This window comes from Diorhabda carinulata, chromosome 8 (assembly GCF_026250575.1).
Source record: "Diorhabda carinulata isolate Delta chromosome 8, icDioCari1.1, whole genome shotgun sequence".
Taxonomy (NCBI): domain Eukaryota; kingdom Metazoa; phylum Arthropoda; class Insecta; order Coleoptera; family Chrysomelidae; genus Diorhabda; species Diorhabda carinulata.
The window spans coordinates 450,874-470,769 of NC_079467.1; the positions used below are offsets into that span (position 1 = coordinate 450,874).

General features: G+C 33.6%; 1 protein-coding gene across 2 annotated transcripts in view; it reads left to right on the top strand.

Annotated features, from left to right (window-relative positions):
- Window positions 1-1,165: 1,165 nt before the first annotated feature.
- LOC130897054 (homeobox protein OTX2-A-like) overlaps window positions 1,166-19,896 on the top strand; it is a 49,347-nt gene continuing 30,616 nt past the window's right edge. The window contains exon 1 of one of the 2 annotated variants that reach the window (XM_057805563.1): window positions 1,166-1,388. The gene's annotated coding sequence lies outside the window, so the exon portion shown is untranslated. Of the gene's footprint in view, window positions 1,389-8,781; window positions 9,015-19,896 lie in introns of those variants that run through there. The other variant, XM_057805565.1, reaches the window with a different exon arrangement.

Here is a 19,896-nt window from a genome sequence, read left to right on the forward strand (position 1 = left end):
AGATTCCCACCAAGACAATAATGGCTTCCAAGTTAGGGCCAGAGTTTTACATACTTGGCCCAATCCTCTTTTCCAGACCTGTCTACCTCGAACTTGGTCAAACTCAAAACAACAACAATTGACTTACAGTGTACGTATTGATTTTTGTAGCTATTTATTTTTTTGACATCGACATATTATTGATTATATATCAGTAGTCGTTTTTCAATTACATTGTCTGAAGTTCTAGTTCTTTTTTAATTTGAATTTAACCCAAAAGTCTTAAGTAACTATCACTCGGAAATAGATAGTACGCGAGTTGCTATTCAAGTTTTGAGATATGGCAACACTGATGTGAAATGTCAATTCCATCACAAAGTTTGACATTTCCAATGGTGAACGTATTCAGAACGTGTTGTCATACAAGTACTATTTGAGTAAAATCGCGAACAAAATCTTGCAATGATTCTTTATGACTTTTGATGTGGATTAAACCAAAAGAAAGTTTCACTTTTGGCGATGAAACGCCACCTAGAACCATCTGTTTTGCTGGCTTTCCGAATTCAATTGAGGTCGCACTTCGTTACAGAATGAAGGTCTGCAAGATCAGGACATAGCGTGTCATACATATGAACCCGAAATTTAACAACAGTATAGGTATTTCAAGACGAGCCAAAACAAAAACGTTTTTGAACAGTCAAAACATCGAATTGATGCTTCATTCAAAGTACAGTCCTTGTTCGGCACCCGATGGGTTCTTCCGATCTTCTGACGGGTCAAAAATACATTGCGTGGTCGACGTTCTTCTACATCTGAAGAAGCGATTGAAGTGTTCAAATCTTAAGTTTTGGAAATACCTTATTCGGAATGGAAAAAATTGGCTCAAAAGCAAGTTAAAGTAAAATTTTTCGAATGACAATAAAATTAAACACAATAATAATTGTTTGATTTTATTATTTTTTTTTATTTATGAAGAAGTTGTTAGATTCAGTTTCCGACGCTGGTCGAGTTACTCGGGTATGGAGCGTCTCTTGATAGAGAGGCGGCAGCGACGCCTGTACCGGTGCACGTCGAGGTGCCGGCGGCTCTTCGGGCCGAACTTCACCGATATCAGCGCCGCCTGCGGGGGGGCGGGGCGTGGCTTATGTCCCGAGCCACGAAAAGTGAGGATCAATTCTACTTATTTAATACAGCTTTCGTATTAGGAGCGTGTATATAGTTAGGAATCCACTGTAAACCGATTTGCGCTTAAACTCCCGGTTTTATCTACACTAAGTACTAAGGCTTAACTCGGCATTGTGTTTGACTAAGTGAACAAATAGATGGAGTGATATATATTGACTTTTCATTGTGCTAACAATATCTCATCTCCTTTTTGCTACTGTTTGACTTTTTTACAATAACAAAAGGTGAGTTTTCGCTTTCTATACTCGATTCCTTTCCGCATTAGTCACTCGGATGATGTGAATTTTATGTTGCTCTTCGTATTTGTTCTTTACGATATTAATCATGATAATGTAGAATCAATTTTTATCTCTAATTGATTATGTGTGTATCGGAATCAATGTTTTGTTGTTTTTGGTGAAAACATTTAAAGCTCAAAACAACAAATTTAAAATTACAAAACATCCTAGGTATGTACTAAACAAATTCTTAACGAATTATTCGTCTAAATTAATTTCACCGAAGATTTTCGAAGAGTTTATTAATCAAATTATGCTTGTTCTAAGATATAAAATTCGCCAAAATTGAATGTACCATTTTTTGAAATAGCGGGACACCTTAAGGCAGCGTCGGATTACGAATTATTGAGGCCTGGGGGTTAAATTAACCCGGGGCCCACTCAAGAAAATCAAAAAATCTCGTACTATTTTAAATGAAATATGGGTGATTCCGTTCTAACTGTGATTTTTTGTATTCAAAATTTCAAGATTTTAAAATTTAACTTTTCTAACTTTTTTATGCATATTATTCATCTATTTTACTGTAAAAATAAAACTCTAAGAGGAATTTACTACAACTTCAAAGTATCACGAGCAAGACACAAATGTCGGATTTTGAGTTCCACGGTACTGACTCATTTATCCACGGTACTGACATGGTAACTTAAGATATTAAACAACAAGTGCATCAATTTTCCTCAGTTTGATCATAAACATTAGAATTTATAAGGTAATTAGTTTAAATCATTTGTTACGACAAAAAAAATTAATAATTTATCGGTAAATTCTAGGAATGGACATGACACGGTACTGACATTCAAGTGATGTAGTATAAGTTTTCTTTAAGTGGCAAGTTATATTGTATAAAAATAATGTTTAAATATCTTAAGAATTATTCAATTAACACAAAATTTTTATTAATTGATTATTAATTAATGACTAGTACAAAAAAACAATACAGGACATTGAATATCACAGTTAGAACGGAATCACCCATATACTAGTTTCAAATTATTAGTAAAAATGAATTAAAATATTATTTCATTAACTTTTTATTTAATTTAAGTTTTTCTCGATTTAGTTGTGGCAAAATTTTCAAATGTGTCGTCAAAATTCATATTCTGTAACAACTCATTTTCAATGCACAGTCTTGTTAATGTGCAGCGATGTATCTACATTTTTTTATTATTTTCACAAAATTATTTATTTTATTATTCAATTCGGGTTGAAGTTTGATTGAAGGAATGAATTGCTGTAATCCACAAAATAATTCAAGTTGTAGATCATTCGAATATATTTCTACTGGATTTTACTCGCACTTGTAATGCAAAATTTACATCTTGAAGAGATAGAAAACAAAAAAATATTCGAGGTTTGCTTGGTAAAAAATTTTCGTAACGCCATCCGTATTTTTACGATTTTACCGCAACTACTGGCAACACTGTATTGAAATTTTATACGAATATGTTTTGGAAGTTGATACATCCAAGGAATTTGTTTTCATGTCTGATTCTCATAGAGGACGCTAGTTACACAGTTCGTACCAAGTAATATTAAACACAACGTTTTCAAGTCTATCTTTTTATCTAAATAATCTTCTAAACGGTTGGGAATCAGCTATGAGGTCATTAAAGTCAAGTTGAATTATGTCTTTCAATTCTTGAGGTGAATTTACCTCTGTGGCATAATTTTTTTCTTCAAGATACCTGCTTCGAATTCGTGCAATATCTGCTTTTAAATGAAAACTCTTTGGGCCTTATTTATCCCAATTCTTACAAATCACTGCTGCTCAAAGATGCTACATTCTGTTTCCTTAACTATTTCCAAGGTTTTTTCAAAGCACTCGACAGGAATTTATATGAAAAATGAGTGATAACTACGGGATTAAAGTTATAATAATAAAATTTTTAATTATCTCTTTCATAGTTATTTAAAAAAAAAATACATTATACTGGCATTAAAATTTTCGTTCATGTATAAAATATCATTTGGTTATGATGAAATTTTAATCGATAAATCATGAAAACGCATATTCCAACGAATTTCATCATGGATGCAGTGAATCGAGCGACTCAGAACTTTCGGAATTAATATAATCCTTTCTGATTTATAGTTATTTTATTTGTTATTGTTTTGGTGACCTTTATGTCGTTGGACCGATGTCTACTTGCCTCGGCTGGTTTTATTTTATGTTATAAGTATTACAGAATAAATAGAAATACACATAAATTAGTTGTGACTTCGTTTTAGTTTCTATGAGTTTAAATCTTTATGTTTACGGATACTAAATTATTCCTCTGACCCCTGTAGCTGCGTGCTGTGAAAGGATCCAGCATATCATAGACGTCTTCACATCTGTTCGCAGGAAATAGATCTGGCATGTAGGGTGGATTATCAAATATCTCCTAGTAGAATTTCGTGAAAGCGATAACTGTGCGTCGAACCGTGTGTGGACAAGCATTAAAAATGTTTTCGAATCTACCAGATTGCACATTGAATCACCCTCTTCGTTATGATGTAGCGCAACACCTGCAGTTAGTATTCCACGCCACGTTATGAATGGAAGAGTTTCATGCGATGCGTTGTGGGTTGAAAACTTCATCATCGACCGAACCTAGAATCAACCTAATGCAATACTAGTGTGGACCACCTCGTCAGGAAATCCTGACGATAAATTAATTTATTTCAAATATTTACGTTCAGGTTTGTCCCAATAAGGTTAACCTTGTTTTAACCTAAAAAGTGGGGAAGTAGGACTTGTCTGGCTGTTGAATAAATTGAAAAAACTCATTTGTTAAATCAAATATAACCAGAAATAACTTCTTTTATATCGTCTGAGGACCGAAGAGGCTAAGTACTAAGACTTCATCTGCTGCTATTCTGGGTAAGATTAAAGAAGACTGTGAATTAAAATCGGTGTGCGACAAACAATAAAAAACCAACAACACTCCTTGAATCACTATATCCACGGGAATTGGTTAAGAGAGCGAGCAATAAAGAACCCCTATGAGTGTGTATGGGGATGGTTTTATTCAAAATATAACCTTTTTTCTCTTCTTCTTGATATTGAGAAGGCCTAAGTTGTCATGGCTATTCAGTCTGTTTTTTAGTGACTTAACTTCAATATTTTATATTAAATATTGTCTATTTTCAAGAAGATCAGTGGACAAGGGTTAATCTGACCTCATCGTATTTACAATACATTAAGGATATAGATGTTCTATCATTTTTATAAATTTTAAAATAAAGATCGTTCAATCCCTGCACACCACTGTTTTCAAAGTAATTGTACACCACGCAAGTAATAATCACTGGTGGCTAAGTCTGGAGAAAATAGCGGTTGTTCAATTGATTCAAAGCCATTCTACAATGTTAGATCTGTTACTGTACTAATACAAAAAAACTTTGGTAGGGTAGACTTTTTTATTTTTTCCGCCACACTTAACTTTGAAACTTTTTTTTTATTTAATTTACTCAAAAAATTACAGAGTAATAAGTAAATGATATAGTTTCTTCCTAAATAACTTGAGGCGGGCACCACTGATGGGTCTTCGTAGATCCCTCTATGATGTCTTCTGGCCAGCGTCTTTTCAATCTTCTCTATTCCATTGGATCGGTGTAAAGCTTGGATATTAATGGATTTTGGTGGTCGAGGTCTGTGTCTAATGTGAGGTTGCTTTTAAACCATGAAGCATTAGCTATTATGCGAAGTATTTTAGATTGAAAAGTTTGCAGTATTTTGGTGTTCGATGGTTTACTGCAGCCCCATAGTTCTATGCCATATATCCATATTGGTTTTAGGATGATTTTGTACATAAGTATCTTATTTCCTGCGATCATCTGCCAATTAAGGTTTTGTTCATCGTTTTTTCCACTTCTTACTTTGCATTGTTGTCTTTACATCATAGTGATGGATCGAGACCATTATCCGCAACTATTTTATAACAGTAATCTATTATACTCATCCTCATTTTGAGATCCTAGCGAGGATTATTGTATTATCCTCGGTATTTTAGAAGTATACAAAGTTTCAGGTCGATTTAATGGTTTTAAGTTGATAAAAATCGTATCCAAAATTTCTTTACGTAAACATATAAATAGATTAAACCAATACGACGTCAAAGCATAAAGACAACAAATTTATATGAACCAAATTTAAACTAGGTCCATACTCTCATTGATTAAAATGAAAATTGAGAAGTTTGAATCTGGTCTCAATTGGTTACTGCAACTGCTTTAGTTAAATTGCGTTTGCAGAATAAAACATTAATATTGAGATTTGTTCGGCGTTAAAAAAGTAATAAAAAATATGACTGGAAATTCCAATCTGTCTATAATAATGTGTCAACTTTCTACGAATGGTATGAACGAGCTGAAAATGAAAATGAGGGAATTCAGAACGAGAAATAATCGGGATGACTTTCAACCTCAAAAACAGCTTGGTTTGTCCAGTAAAATTCAAATTTTATTGAGAAATATAAAGAAGAACTCAAGCGCGGATCCACACCCCCCCAATCCTGATTATTAATTATCTTGGTTCAAAGTCGATGAGGAATTGAGGTTTAAAGTAAAAATTGAGTAAAATTCGTTATTATACTGTCAAAAACAACGTAATTAACTTATATTTTATGAGTAAAGAATTTGTCTTTGGGGGAGGACTCGTCCTAATACTAATGACCCCCTTTGTCAACATCCTGAATCCGCCCTTGGACGAACTAAGGACGGTATTTAGAAGGACGGTAGGAATATATCTTTCTAGAATAATTCGACTTATTTTCTATCGCATTTCGTGTCTGAACAGTACAAAAAATTACGGAATCGTATTAACAACTCATTAAAATAAACGATTTTTTACATATTCAGTGACAGTTTACATTTTTTCGCTTAATTTGATTGATAGTTATTAGAGATATACTTCAAAATTTTATTTGAAATTATTTAATTTTTCTACTTATGTCACCTTAAGCTGAGCTTTTAAAATCCATTACATCCATTATTATGTAAATCCTTTTAATATTCGCGAACACGCAACATTTTTTGATGTCTACATTTATTAATGTTAGGTCATGACCAACGAATGCTATGTAAAGCTGCAAAATATTCTTGATAGGTGCATAGAAATATATAATAATTGCGAATTTTGAAACAAAACGGTAAAAGTACGATAAAATCGTCTGTAATTTATATACTAGATTTTAATTATTATGCAGGTGGAGAATGATACGATTTATATTTTGTCACTTTTAATTAATGGGGAATTTTTAGTCCAGCTGCTCCTACAGAAATTGTAACAGAAAAAAATTACAATTTTCTTGGAAGGTTTCGCTTCCAGTATCTAGTGTTTGAAGCATCAATTTTCAAAATACTCGTTTTATTAGCTAAATAAAAATTGTATTTGACAGATTGTATAAAGTTGAAAAATTATATTTCATCGAAAAAGCTGCGTTTCATTCAAAAAGTAATTCACTCAATGACCCATCCTAGTACGAGAATGTTCCCATAAGCACCTGACCTGATCTAGAGATGGCGGTAGTTGTTTGAAAATTACCACTGTATCCAAAAGTACACAGTAACAGCATCGTGAAGAAAACAATCAAAACAATGGACTAAAAATGGAGAACCGATTCCAAAGACGGCAAAGACCGTTTTATCTGCAGTTAATCTCATGGGTTTCATCGATTATCTTGAAAAAAGGAAAACTATTAACTATGGGAACTCATTGAGCGAAGAAATCAAGTAAAAACGACCGCATTTGGTTAAGAAGAAAGTGTTGTTTCATCCAGACAATGCACAAAGAAATAAAACCGTTTCATAACAATGGATGAAGCGTGGGCTCATCACTTTACACCCGTAACAAAAAAACTATCAGAACAATGGACTGGAAAGGGAAAACTGGTACTAAAGAAGGCAAAGACTACTCCATCTGTAGCATCCGTTATTGCAATGGCCAAAATTAATGAATGAAAGTCTGAATCCCGGACTATTTTCTGTTCAAAGACTTAATTTATCAACAATAATCGTTTTATCGACAATTAATGGCTATTTTAAGAGTATTTAAGGGTATCGAACTTATTGAACATCGCTGGGAATAATTTATGGAGCTTAAAGCAAAATTTTCATGTTTTCTTTGTTGGGCCAGGGATCATTTGCCGCCTCCTTTTATCGCCGTTGCTATAATCTACGGTTCTCTTCAGAAGCCAATCTTTTTTACTAGGTGAGGTCCTAGAATTTTCATATGTCTCTTAATAAGAGCATGACAATCTGTAAATATCTATGCCGTACCAAATTCCGTCAAGTAATTAGGCCTACCAAAGTCTGTGCATCTAGTCCATTCGTTTGGGAAATTTTTGTCTTTCCCAGAGCTTTCCATTGCAGATTCCGGATCCTGTCGGCGCCTAAGTAGCTCCAAGCTTGGTCAGGTTGCCGATAATTTCTTTGCCTAACAACAAGAAACCTTAATCAACTTACAGAGTGTTATATAGCGTTCCATAATTGGTGCTTATTATATTGCGTGGCAAACCAGACCATCATCAATATGGACTCAATATCTCCGTTTGCATAACTGAAGCACACCGTCTTAAGGTATTACGAACTCTCTTATTTCACTAATTCCCAGTTACCATCCTTTTATAACCTTCTTAATTTGCTATCGGTGTGCAATTTAATTAATACTAACGATTTACCTAGTAGCATGTTTCATACATAACTACATCTTTTTATCCAAGTGTTGAGAGCTAATTCTTCAATCGAGCAGCGAAGTGAATGGATCTTGAACAAGATCTAAGTCTACTTTACTAGAACTGCGCTGCTCCTAGAGGCAAAACACGCGCAGTTTAGCTTTACCTTTTTCTCTTCCATCCTCGATCCTAAGACTCGCGCCCATAGACGTCATTATCTTAAAATCAGCTGACCTCAATTTGACCCTATTCCTTCCTGCAGGAAAGGAGATTCCCTCGGCCCTTTGGCCCTTTGGTCAGTTCGACAGTTATATTATGTATTCAGTATGGAGTAACTTGTCGAACAGGATAATGAAACTGCATGTGTTTTCCCGATCTCTACCTATGTTTATAATTTACAACTAAGAAATTATCATCTTATAGATTATCACTTAAAACGTAGTTTATGGTAATTTGAGGCACGTCTCTGGGTCACTGAATATCCCCAACGTAACCCAACGAAACTATAAGCATACCGCGTAACTTTGATCCTGGAATCGGATTAGAAAAAGAGGCAAAATTCACACATAAGACGATTAGTTAGTTAGCTAGTAAATCCCGGGATTCGAGTAAAGAGTATTATCATTATATTATGATTATATTGGATTTAGTTGTGCCGTTTCGAAATAGCGGGGCAGTAATTCAGTGCATGGTCGCCTTTTATACAAGACAGACACATGAACAAAATTAAGTGAAAAAAAAAAAAAATAGTCCTGTCGCTTTTAAATATTTGTTAGTGTACATAAAGTATATGTGAGTTGTGAGGTTCGACGTATTATGTTAAATTATTGGTAAATTATGAATCTACATTTGTTGCTTCATGAATATGTTGAGTTTTAAATGAATGAAGAGATGTGCGTTTTCGCTGAGGATATATGTAAGTAAAACATAAACTAAGTAAGTTTTTAGCAGGTACTTAACACTCAATTTTTCACAAAACAAGTTAATTGGTTACTACCAATAGAATCATCTCAATCAATTACGATCTAATATTTAGATTTCGAAATTTTTAACCTTTCCATTTTTTTCCTGGTCTTCCAGGATGGGGGTTGAGGTATCGGGCCAACTCGTCGACGTCTGGAGGATCAGGATTTTCTATCGGAGTTTTTCCTCCTAGATACATTCCCTTATCTACGGCTAAGGATCTACATCTGCCCTACTATTGCTTTTATACTACCCCTAAAAAGTAGAGCCTGAACAAGGTACTATCATCCGGAACCAGTTGAACCTTGGTTTATTGCGAGGTGTTTCACACCCCGATGTCTATAAGAAAGACACAGTTAATCAACGAACGGCCTAGCGTCGATTTAATTGTTTTAATAGTGGAGACCTGACGCTTGAAGATCCTTCGTCCTCAGATCGTCTAGCTGCCTATCTAAAGATAACATACGAGTATTGTCCCCCTGCTCCAACTAAAAAAACACAAAAAGTTCGATACCCTTTTTATAATAAGAATCGTTAAACTCCTCAAAATAGTCATTAACTATCGACATCACCTCTCCATTGTTAGAACATCTTTAACCACCGAACCATTTTTATAAAGTTTTATAAAGCAAATTTCAATTCATTAATTCTGACCATTGCAATAACGGATGCTATAGATGGAGCCTTCTTTGGTACCAGTTACGCGGCGCCCATCTTGCGCACGGCTTTCAATTAATATGCGATGTACCCCAATTTTTTAAATGTCTGCTGTGTCTACAAGCTTCGCACTTTCAGTCGATCATCATCCCGAACTGCTTCGTGGTTTTTCTTCAACATTTCTGGAGTAATCACCTCATTTGGTCGACCTCTGCGTTGCTGATCTTCGCAGGTCGTACGGCCTCGTTTAAACTCTGCTATCCAATATTTTACTGTTAATAACTAAGTAGTAGGTTTACCCAGACTAGAATCAAGTTAAGCTTTTATATTGATTAAGCTAATGCCTTTCAAATAAAAGTAATGTATGAAATAACGATGATTAATTTTTTTCAAGTTTACAAATTCATTAGAAACGTTCACTAAAGTCTTGTTGTGCGTCTTGTGGAATTGTGAAGGCTTAGGCTTTTTCCATCTAAGTCCAAATAATGGTTTACCCAAGGCTATCAGAGAACTTGATGGGGCTGGGTCAAAATCAAAGAATACTATGGGTGACATTTCAAATATTAACCCTCTCTTATTGTATGTTTATTTAATAAACAAAGCGAAAAATGCTAATTGACATTATATATGAAATAACTCGAGAAAGGCTGACCTATTTTCCTGGTGATTAAATTTCAAAAACCACTGAAGCCACTAATTATCCAACCAACAAATCCAAACTTTTAAACTCCTTGGATTTAGCTGATTTACCACCATAGAATATACACCTGAAGGAAGGCTCGTTATTCGAAATCCAAACTAACTAAAACTATGTAATAGAATTGAGTAATATGTTTCATCAACGATACTCAATTTAAATATGAGTTAGCTCTAGTTTCTACGGTTCCAATGACCCCAACGCACCAGCCCCGTTGGTCTTGTCGATAACAGTAACAAATTACAAGACCAGAATGTTTTCTTATAGTCAGTTGTACGTGACATGATCACGTGGTGTATTCGTTGTATTATTTCAGTTCAGGTCATTTTTAACATGACTAGCTCCAAGTGTAATATTTAATAAAATGTTAGACCGAGCTATTAAATTATAAACCCCAATACAAAACCACAGAGAGTAGTCAACTAGTCCTTTGTACTCGAAAGCAGCAATCTTATTGTTTGTTCTGCGCCACATGAATACTTATTGCCACTTGAAAACTCAAAATTACACGATTCCGTTTTTATATGAGCACTTGTGCACGTGCTCATACCTCAAGTTAATAAACGAACAGAAAAATGAGCATACGACAGCTCTTGTGAAATCGCACTACTGGAAATTCATTCCTATATTAAATCGAAATACACATTGCGTGGAGCTTAAGGAGATGAATTAATAAACATTATCTCTTATGATCTCAATTTATTTCTACACTATACACTACACTAACTTATAATAATTCACTTATCACTTAACTAACTTGAGTAATTTATTCTTCGATTACTTCACTATGTTGACTACGAATATTCATTATAAACTGAACTAACTACGCTACACAGCTTCTTTTATATCCTAAAAGAATTCTAAAAACAAAAAAAAAAAGAAACAGAACAAATATATAAATAGACTTTCATAGAAATATTGCAAAAGAAACAATGTAAATAAACAGCCTGCTATAATAAAAAGCTATATAAAAAAGAAACATCAAAAGGTGTCCCGAATTTTAGAATTCCTCTAAATCCAGGCAGGGCCGGCTCTAGGGAGGAGACGAGTTCGTAGTAATAAGTATATTGAAGCGAATAAATCCTTACATTAGTTAGTAACTTTTCAGAAATTGATAATATTGTTAGTTTATGATTTTATCTATCAAATTCTACATAAACCTGATGGATAAATCTGTCTTTGTACTCATATATATAAAAAATATAATTTTTTATGTGGTAAAAAAGTTATGAATTCTTTTTATGTACCATATAATGTATTCGTAATCGTTTTTCTGACTTTAAAAGAAGCCATATGTCAAGGATGACATTGGGTATTGAGAACCTTCGTTTAATGTAATTACTCCAGAAATATTTAATGGAATCCGTGTTCTTGTATCCAGCAATCATACAATGAAATTTCTTCTACTTATGAAGTAAATATTCCAACTGAATAATAAAAAATATTTTACAGCAAATGATATAAAAAAGGTAAATGCCACGATTGATTAATGCTGATCAAGAGCTCGCTTGATTTAAAAATTAGAACTAATGTTTGGATATCTTGAAACCTAATCCAAGATGAAACTTGGCAACATAGTTATGTCCCAGAAACAAAAATACATTAGAAACAATGGACTTCATTCGAGGAATGTGTTCTTTGGTCAATGAATCCACGGCGACAGTGCTTTGAGATTCTAAAGTTATACATGATGCTTATTGATTATTTAGAAAACAAAAACGATAATTGGCCAATTTTTTGTTGATTTTTGACACGTTCTTATGCTTGAGAATGACCGCATTTGTTGAAAATAGAAGACACATGAGATAAAATAAGAAGAATCAAATATAGAGCAGGTCAAAAGCTTAAAATACCTTGGCATAGCTCTAAAGCAAGATGGGAGATTGGAATAAGAAATAAAAGAGAAAATTTGAGATTATTCAATGCAATTAAGACAGTTTCTAGCCAAAATACAGAGCTGATATTTCTAATAATAATAGAGAATAAATCAAGATACGACAAATTAGAAAATAACACAATTCAATACAAGATATATAAGATGAGAGGGTAAAATTAAGAAATAAGATGGCAGGAAATAGAATAGGAAAGAAAGAAAACCGAGCTCATGTATTTATTCGAAGCCTTGCACCTAAGTAGGTAAGAAGTCCTCAAGATTAATTAAGTAATTGTTGAAAAGGAAAGTTTTGTTTTAACATGACAATGCGTTTGGCCTGATATGCAAAGTACGTTACTATTTCCTGAGACATCCTCCATATTTACCTGGTGCATCATTATAAAAGCGATTTTTCAGTGAAAACACAAATTATTTCGTTTATACAAATGAGCAAATGGAAGATATCTAATTAAATTTTATAGTCTTAAAAAAAGCGTTTGACTCGATAAACCATAATGTGGAAAATTTTAAAAGTATACGGAGTATACAGGACGAAAGACAAAGACAGTAAATCAGAATGGAAAAGGGAGTAGGACAAGGATGTGTTCTGCCCCCAATCCTCTCAAACATTATAATAAAAAGGTTAATGAGAAAAAAGTTGAGGAATTGACTGGAATCTATTACTATTCCAGGTGGCTCTTGAATTCGGGGTTAACATAGTTAATATACGAAGATGGTCTCCAGAAGTTGAAAAATATTTGACTACCGAGTCATTTTTTCAAATGTGGGAGCAGAAAATAATCCAAGGGGGCTAAATATGGTGAATAGAATGCATGATATAGAAATTCATTCAATCATTCATTGATTTTGGTCATTGCAATAAAGGATATTAGAACCGGTGTATTGTCTTGATAAATGAAAAAAATCGAAGAGGTGCGAGAAGAGGGGAAAATAGTGACTAAATGGCAATGTTTGAGAATGGAATCGAACAGAATGAAAAATGAAACCACCTTTGCCCCAACAGGACAAGAATTTCATTGTTAGTGGATAAAAAAACATAATAATTGAAAAAAAATATCTGTAGGATAAAATAAATATAAGGTTCTGGAATGCGAGGGGTACCTTAAAAGCAGGAGCTCTAAAGAATCTGGTAGAATTAATGAAGCAATACGAAGTTGATATAATGACGATGAAAACGACAAAACAGAAATAAGAAAATATAGCGATGATCGATGGATATACTTTCTGGTATGAGGATATTCTCAGGCGTATCAATAAAGACCGTGAACTCTTTAACATCGTGAATAAACGAAAGATTGCATATCTTGGCCATATAATGCGAGGCCATAAATATCAATTCCTTCAGCTGATAGTCGAGGGCAAGATTGAAGGTAAGAGAGGATTGGGACGGAAGAGGATGTCATGGTTACGGAACGTGAAACAGTGGACGGGTATACAAGATATTCAGACATTGATCCATACCGCTAGAGATAGAGAAGCCGTGAAAAATGTGGTCGCGAACATCCATTAATGGATAAGCATTAAAAGAAGAAGATTTTGTCTCCCTGGAAATACTATGCGCACTATTCCCAATAGAAGGTAGGATTAGCTAATCAGCTGTATGTTTTATCTAAGTATGTGCACGTTCATTCATGAACTTGCTGATAGAAAATGAAAGATATGGTAAAAGGGACAATACAGGCTTCATTATTTTATTACTTATACAAAACATTTTAAATTTTAAAAGCGAGATTTCTTTTCCTTTTTGCCAGTTGCTAGTCGACTGCAGATCGACGCTTACTGCCTCTAGTTACACCTGGTTTCCTTCTGGAGATGAACGTCGGCTGAACTCTTATTGAAGCACCAGCTTGATTGCGTAAGTCAAAGGTACTACCGAACGTACTTAATAATGTATCCCAACAATTTTTTTTTTAGTTTACGTTCAAACGCATTATCATTTTTGCTTTATGGGACTGACAGTGTTTCAGTATTTTCATTTACAGCATCATAATTTTCATAATTTAAACCTATTTCATTTAAATCTGGATTAATTGAGCAGCTGATGGACTTACTTTCAACAAGCGGTGCATAAAAATTCCTTTCCTTGGCGTTATCTCTAAATGCCAAAACTGCCATCGAGTATCTATCATTAACCTCAGCAACAACCGAAGAGAAACCTTAATTTATAGCCTATTGCTAATCAATGGTAGATTCTGTCTAAATGCAGACGTGATAGACGCTTAGGATCAGGTTTTATAGCGATAAACGAGTTGCAAAATTTAGCAGCGGATTTCGAAGCCATCTCTGACAGAATTTATGAGTTGAGAATAATAGGTAAGTTTAGAAAACCAACCCTATTGAATGTATCGACATGGTTCTATAAGACCAGCTTTGCTCAAAATGATTATTCCGTTTATAAATCAATAATTATTGATTTTGAGTACACCTCAATTTCTGTAAGGTGCTTCTAATAATCCATAGTTTTTCTACAACATCGTGTATATAATTTTCAATATTTCAAGAAAATCAAAGTTAAATGTGAAATATGAATAAGTCTCCGAGTGTATTGAAAAAAGATTTTTCTCTGTACTTTATTTTTCAAACAAAATTGAGACCCTAATCTCTTTATTATTAATTTTTTCTCGTATTTATCGATAACTTTATTAAATACATTCATACAGTACACTATTTGGATAGTAATCAGTTAGCTAATTAGACTGTTTAGAATGTTTTTAAAGCCAGATTGGTTTGATAAGATATAAACAAGGCACGATATGCGACAATCCCTTCAGCTGCAACCATTGACTGATTCCAAAAAGTTTCTTTGAGATGTTATCGGTGTCGAAGAAATCGTGTACATCTCGAAAAGGGTCTCGCAAGTTTACATCAATTTTCTGGTGGTTTGCACACTCGGACGCAACCGCCCGGAAATTTTACTTTATCAAAAACGATCTAACAATGCACACCGACAATAGTCGACAATTTCCAAAGGCGGCTACACAATATGAAATTGTTAATAGTACATTTCTCGTTAATATTCTTCGGTTTAACAAACCGTATATTGCTTTTAGTGGACGTAGAAGTGAAAAAAAGCAATTTCTAGTACTATTGAATGATCCGTAATAATTTTTATTAAAACTACAGAATGATCGGTTTATTTTCTAATTATGGTGCACTTTTCAAACTTTCTTATACTAATAACTTGTTTTTCTTGCACAGAGGACAGTCAATTTGCAATACAATACAAGATCTCTAGAATCTTGACTCATTTTAAAACTTTTAAGAACGCAAAAAAGGATACGTCTACGAGGTCTGGCTATTAAATAACGAGGCTGGTTACGAAAAAGGGTTTGATTATAATACACACCTTTCAATACGAAAAGGACCCGATTTGAGTCGATGGGAAGCGGTAAAGCAAAAAAGGGCAGAGCTCCTGAAGACCCTCACCAAAGAAGGCTTCCAGCACTGCTTCGATCAATGGAAAAAACGTATGGAAAGGCGTGTGGTGACGGAAGGGGAGTATATTGAAGGGGAGCAATAATTTTTATGATAAAATCATTTTCGTTATTTAATTGCCAGACCTCGTTTGATAAACAAATTTAATAGTATTCCTACAGAATTTTTTTAATATGTGGTGCATGCGCTAATATTTGGAACCGCCAAATTATTATTTCCATTTTTCAATTTATTTCCAAATCATTAGAATGATTTGCTAGTTTGGTTTACGGCAGTTACTTAACCTTACTTCTTAAAATTACATTTCATTATTTATTATTTACTCTGAGGCTGACAGAATATTCTGTTGCATTCACCCATACTCGTTAATATTTTATCGTTGCCCCATGTGGGAATATTATCACCATACTACATTAATTTACTTTGTTATTAGATTTGCGATAAATTAATTTCGGTTTTGTAGTATGACGTCAGTTACAATATTCATGTTTTTTATTTTTTCATTAATTTGCATTCATTGAATCAAAAATCGTGAAAAAAGGTGCAGTAACGTGTCATTTTTTAACGCAATTATAAAATTATTTTATCAAAATAACAGGCGGTGAACGCTTTCCTTCTCATGGCGATTCGTTTCTCCGATAAACTTTCTTTCTTCATATTCGTTCAAAAAAATCCGTTGTGTGTCTAATTAAAAGGATTATTAGTGATGTTGAATCGCCCTAAGAAATACAAGGAACAATATTTAAAGCCTTTTATGGAATAATGTACTGAAAAAGGCATAAACAGCTTCACAGAAAGAATGTTAATAGCTTACTTTGAAACTAAATCCAAAATTTGAAAGTCTTCAACACTTTGGTCGACTTATTCAAAACAAAACATAGTTTTCAATCAATTATATATTTTCCATTTTGTTCAATAAAGCTTCATGATTCCGCGCAAGATATTAATAAGTTCATTTAATGTTTAACTAGTTTTTTGGACATTACAAACAATTTCAACGTAAAAACATTGTACGTTAATACTCATAACAACGAATTTTTCAGTTGATTATTAAAAATTAATAGTTCCAATACGACCAACTTTCCTTTATATTTCTATACCTATATGTTCATATTATACTTTAACTTTGTTATTTAAATCATTCGCGAAGAAAAATATTTACGCCAGAAAGTTCATTTTTTATAGTGTTTGTAACATGCCATTCGACTTTTTACGTTTTTCTTCAAACATTTTGAATTTTTGATTCAATAAAACCTCGGAATGTATTCGGTATTCGAAATCGTCCTCTACATATCTACGCACCAGTTCTTAAATTTGTGTTGGAGTTGGGCGTTAAACAAACCTAAAGTATCAAACCGGTGCACCACAACTGGGAATTCTGTTGAGGGCTGCAACCATCCCTGATTTCCATAGATAAGTCCCAGCCTTGAATCTGAGTTGTTTTCAATTTATAACTGCTTTTGATGGTTGTGCTCTTTTGGATACGCAGTTAATTGAACCAATCGCGGGTGTTTTAGGGGTCAGGTTATTTTCTTGCGGTCTTCGTGTTACTGTCCATTGATTTCGTATTTACCTTGTTGTACTAGAACGGTATGAAGGTGACGATTTCTTAATATTGTTGACACAATAAGAATTTAGTATTCTTTGAAACGCTGCGCCAGTTATATCCAATTGTCTAGCAATAGCTCGCTGATTAAGTCCATTTTCTTTTATAATCACCATATAAATACGTCTCATTCCTTTACCGATTGTTAAGCAGATAAACGATAAGTCATGCTGATAAATTTATGCTCATAGTAAAGCATATCAAATTGTCTTTCGAACAGCATATTTATTTTTTTGATCTGATGAATAATTTGAATAAACAATAGTCTACAGTGCACTCAAGTTTGGTTCGTCGAAATCCATTGTTTATCAATTAATGAGTGGAAAATATAAAACAGAAGAAAGAACACGAATAGGAAATCAAAATATATTTCATTATAACTTTTTTTAATAAAACATTTTTCGACTCGTATTTGCAATAAAGTTTATCACGCACGCTTGATTTTACAAAAGGATTTTTAAACATCTGCAACGGTCTCATGAATAGCATCTCCGTGGCTGACGAACTGACGATATAAAAGGCCATAAGCGAGGGAGGAAGTAGGTATATTTGTATTTTGAGCAATATTCGATGAGATGTTCCAACGGATATTGGTTTCGAAGTTTACATCCTCTTTAATGAGCCTTATATTGGAAACTCGCTCGGCTGTAAATAACGCTGCTTGATTCTTGATTCGTTTAAATAAAAAGCTCTTAAAGTTGCCGACACGACTAAGAGGCATCTTAACTTTTTTTCTAATGTCCGCAATTTTCCTTTTACCTGTTCAAGATTGCCAACTGGTAATTGATAAGAGTACGGACGATTTAACATTCGAAAAATGAGATGGCACTCAATAAATTAGAGTTCACAACGTTATCACAGCGAATTCTTTATAGTTCAAATATTTTTCTCTCTTTCTTTTTCTATTATATATAAGAACTCGACTTTTTAAACTTTATTCAATTTGAATATTATAAAGTTCAATTTTACAACAAAAGAAGACACCCAAATTTATGATTGAAAAACAAAATTGATATACTTTTGTTCATTAACTGTATTTTTAATTCCATTTCAATCTGCAGTAGGTTGTAGTACAAAGAAAATATAGAAACTATTCAACTGTTTTATTTGTTGTTTCTTTAAATTTAGTTTGTGGTTCATCTTTATTTTCCATTTTTTCTGTAACTACCTTCAAAATTGTATCGGGAACAACAGCTGGTTCAATTTTTATTTCTGTCCTCTTAATTGTTTTCTTAAATTTTTCAATTGTTGTAATTATCTTGGTACGACTTTTTTGTCTTTTCTGTTTCACGTCATTAGTTTCGTCTTGTATATCTTTAGTAGCGTTAGCGGTCACTATAATTTTAGGCTTGTCTTTTTTGATAGAATCTTTCTTTTCAATAAAAAGTTTCTCTTCAAAAACTGGCTCAGATTTTGATGAATCTTTTTGTACAGGATTTCCTCAGATGTTTCTTTATCTTGTTTTTCGATTACTTCTTTTATACTACTATCATCATCTGAGTCGTCGACAGAAATTTTTCCAAATATACCAAAGAGTTTACCATTATATTTGCGTTTCAATTTTTGACTATCAGTTATCTTATTATTAATTTCTTTATTTTCTAGTTCTTCAGATGGCATAGAAAGTGGTTCGAATATATTCATGAGAGTTGTAACCTCTTCAGAATGTCTCTATTAATTCCATCATTAACACTTCCCATATTTTCCTATCTTCAGCTTTGTTTAACGTGAAGAGGTTGTTGTGTGACTCTAGTTTATCTCATAGACAATCGGCCTCTATTTTTTCTCTCTGTATCTCTCATGCTCAGTTCAATCTAGAGAGGAACAATCGTAAACTGGAGATCCTACCTCAACAAACACCTGAAGATGCTACACCTAGCAGATAGTGCAGCCTGAGGAGTTTGTTCTTCGGAGGACGAAACCTCATCCACATTCTTTCGAAATATGAGGAAAATCTCTGGTAATTCCACATTTTAGACTTTTTAAAAGGAGTGAGATTGATCTATCAGCTGACTCCAAATCAATACAAACTTCTCCTATCACCTCGTCTTCTAGCTACATGACCAAAATATTGGAAAACTTCTCTGCATGCTTGTTGAATGTTTGATGTCATCCATCAGCATTTTCTGGACCCATCTTGCATATTCCAAGCGGTCTCCATAATCTCGCTGAAATCCCGAATCGTCACCCTTCGATCTTTCGGCATTTCTTTCTCAACTACTTCGTCCGAAAACGATGGCCGGGCACAACGTTGTTCATCATGGACATCTTTGAATTATTAAGCCTTCAACTTTCATAACTACCACGACAAGAATGAACGTTAAATATAGCTTGTTGGGATGGGAACTGGAAAAAAGGGAGCCAAGGAACACACCAAAATCAACCCTAGAAGATAGGAAAAGGGACGAGTGGAGAAACATTTAAAAAGTTATAAATATTAGAGAAGAGGTATCAAAACTGAAATGGTAATTCACATCATCAAAAGGGCGGAAGAAAATAATTATAAATAGAGACCCTGAGAATACAAAAAAGCAGAGAAAAACAAC